Raw genomic sequence first — 3,485 nt, 5'->3', positions numbered from 1 at the left:
GCAATGGATCCTCTGCAGTGAATGGGTGCCGTCAGAATGAGAGTCCAAACAGCTGATAAAAACATCCCACTAATCCACACCACTCCAGTCCATCAGTTAACATCTGGAGAAGACAAAAGCTGAAACAAATCCAGCATTAAGATGTTTTTAACTTCAAACCATTGCTAAAATATGAGTCCATAATCCATAATAACGCTTCCTGGATTTGTCGATTACTTGTGGATTATTGTGGTGTTTTTATCAGCTGTTTGGACTCTCATTCTGACGGCACCCATTCACTTCCATTTCTCCAAATCTGATGAAGAAACTCATTTATATCTTGGATAGCCTGAGGGTGAGCACATTTTCATTGTTGGGTCAGCTTTACAGTAGGTCATGCTAATGCATGAGTGTGCTGTGATTGACAGGAGACCATGTCTGTCGGTACGCCGGTGAGAGACGTCTTCTGTTCTCGTGGTGTCGTGTCCACTGAACCCTTCCGCAGCTCTTACGTACGAGCTCAGCCCTTCGACGAGGCTCTTACTGCCAGCCAGCGGTTCCTGCCTCCACCGGTACAACACACACACACACACACACACACACACACACACACACACACACACACACACACACACACACACACACACACACACACACACACACACACACACACACACACACACACACACACACACACACACACACACACACACACACACACACACACACACACACACACACACACACACACACACACACACACACACACACACACACACAAACACATCAGACCACATCACGTAAGTTACTGTATTCATACTCAAAGTGTGTGTGTGTGTGTGTGTGTGTGTGTGTGAGATTGAGTTCAGGTTCCTGCCTCAACAGGTTATAACCTTGGTTCTCTGAGGGAGATGAGTGAGACATCTCACTATGGGAAACACCTCTTGCGTGGCCATCCATGAAGCCCTGTACAATCATGCCCATCAGGCCCGTGCTCTCGGGAAGCCCCACCCCTTCCTATTTTAACAGCAGCACTGGCGCAGTATGGAATACTTAACAGCTCCTCCGAGTATAAGAATAATGGGCCCTCTGGTGAGATGTCTCACTCATCTCCCTCAGAGAACCAAGGTCATAACCATAACCCAACGTTCTCTTTCGGTCGACTCGCTCGACATCTCACTATGGGATATAGAAAACGCCCAATATTCGGGCATCCCCTAGCTTATTCATTGCACTTAGGAGTCTTCTATCCTCCTTTACCTTTTCTTCACTGCCTGTACCAAAGCAGATTTTGTCACGTCCAATTTATAAAATCTCACAAAAGTATGAGAAGCCCAGTCGGCTGCCGCACACACATCTTCCATGGAGATACCCTTAAATACCGCCCAAGACGCGGCCATTCCTCTTGTAGAATGGGCTCTTAGGTTTCCTGGTAATAGCTGACTGAATCCGCCAGTTTTATAGCTTCTACTATCCAGTGAGATGTGCCTGGCCCTTCTTAGGGTTCGCAAAACACACAAAGAGGTTTTCAGATCGTCTAAAAACCTGTGTCTTCTCCAAGTAAATCCTTAATGCCCTAATCGGACATAAGTGCTGCAGATCCCCTTTCCTTGGGGACTCTGAGAGAGGAGGGTGGAAAGCATGAATTTCTATCTCCATACATGAGTAGCCAGGCTTGATTACCTTGGGCACAAATGCTGGGTTTGGGCGCAAAGTAACTTTGGAAAAATTTTGTGTAAACCTGATACATGCAGGGTTGATAGATAATGCATGTAACTCTCCGACCCACTTCATAGAGGTTAGGGCGAGCAGTAAAGCTGTCTTGTAGGAGACAATCTTCAAATCTGCCTGCTCCAAGGGTTCAAAAAGGGCTACCCTGAGTGCTTCCAGGACCAGGGACAGATCCCATGCTGGTAACATAGGTTTGGCGATTGGTCTCAGACGGCACACATCCTTCATAAATCTACTTACAATAGGATGCTTTCCTACTGTTTCATCGTTAAATCCCATGTGGCAAAATTAAATGGCTGCCAGGAACACTTTGATTGTAGAGAAGGCTTTGCCTTCATCTAGCATCTCCTGAAGGAACGTAAGGATGTCCGACAATGATGAAAGAAATGGTATCTTCTGTCTTTCCTGACACGATGCCTCAAACCTTTTCCATTTTGCCTCATACAGAGATCTGGTGGAGTCTGCTCTAGCACTCTGTATGGTGGAGATCACATTCTGAGGCAGGCCCAGGGCGTTCAGGTTAGACCTTTCACGGGCCAGACCCAAAGATTCCACCTCTCTGGATGTGGATGAAAAATCCTCCCCCCCTGCCAGAGAGAGGAGATCTCTGCGCTGAGGAAGACACCACGAATGCGAATACAGCAGTTGAACTATCTGTGCTGTCCATGTCCTCCCTGGCCATAACGGGGCTATTAGGAGCACCCTCACCCTCTGTGATCTGATTCTGGATAGTGTGGGGAGGATAAGGCTTATCGGTGGGAAAGCATATAACAGGGTCTCTGGCCAGGGATGTGCTAATGCATCCATCCCTAGTGGCGCATCCATCCCCTTTAGTGAGAAGAACAGGGGACAATGTGTGTTCTCCTCTGAGGCAAATAGATCCACTCTTGCCTGACCATATTTGCGCCATATTTCCTGAACTACCTCTGGGTGGAGCCTCCATTCCACCGGGTGAGTATTCCCCCTCGACAACAGATCCGCCCCGATATTCATTTGGCCTGGCACATGTGTCGCTCTGAGAGACAGCAAATGCTTCCTGCTCCATAACAATATTCTCTTTGCCAAGGCATGCAGACTCCTCGATCGGACTCCCCCTTGCCTGTTTATATAGGCAACCACTGTTGTGTTGTCTGATCTGACTAACACATGACAGCCTCTTATCTGCCGAAGGAAGTGTTTGAGGCCAGAGAAACTGCAAGGAGTTCCAGACAATTTATATGCATTACTTTGATTGATTCTGTCTATACCCCATTCACAGGTTGTCCCTCCATTATCGCTTCCCAACCCAGTGAGGACACATCTGTGGTGACCATCTTGTGATTTGAGACTACTCCCATTGCCATTCTTTCCATCAAGAATTCCCTGTCCTGCCAGATGAGCAGTGCCTTTAGGCATTGGGCTGAGACACGCACCTTTCTGTGTAAATGTCTGGAGGGATTTAATTTCAGAGAAGCAACCCATCTCTGAAAATCTTTCATGAACAGTAGCCCCAAAGGCACTACTGCTATGACAGAAGCCACGAGGCCCAGCAACCCCAGACACAGCCAAAAAGAGATTTTTTTCCCCAGATGAAACTGACTTACACAGTTCCTTAAAATCTCCCTCCTCTGTTCTGACAGGGTTGCCCGGTAAGATACTGAGTTTAGGTTTAACATCCTGGGGTCGACAGTTCCGCCGGCGGGAATTTTTGCAGATTTGAATGTTGACAGCGAAAAGAACTAAAATGCTCCTTCATACTTGACCGTACATATAAGAGTAATACAGCATTTAAATCT

General features: G+C 47.2%; 1 protein-coding gene across 1 annotated transcript in view; it reads left to right on the top strand.

The window, feature by feature from the left end:
* The window catches only part of spred1 (sprouty related EVH1 domain containing 1), a 39,548-nt gene that overhangs the window by 26,650 nt on the left and 9,413 nt on the right, over positions 1–3,485 (top strand). The gene's annotated exons all lie outside the window — the stretch shown is intronic.

The sequence above is a fragment of the Sinocyclocheilus anshuiensis genome, unplaced genomic scaffold (genome assembly GCF_001515605.1).
Source record: "Sinocyclocheilus anshuiensis isolate Anshui unplaced genomic scaffold, SAMN03320099.WGS_v1.1 scaffold2684, whole genome shotgun sequence".
Taxonomy (NCBI): domain Eukaryota; kingdom Metazoa; phylum Chordata; class Actinopteri; order Cypriniformes; family Cyprinidae; genus Sinocyclocheilus; species Sinocyclocheilus anshuiensis.
The sequence above is the reverse complement of the archived record's forward strand: the minus strand, read 5'-3'. Positions and strand labels throughout refer to the sequence as shown.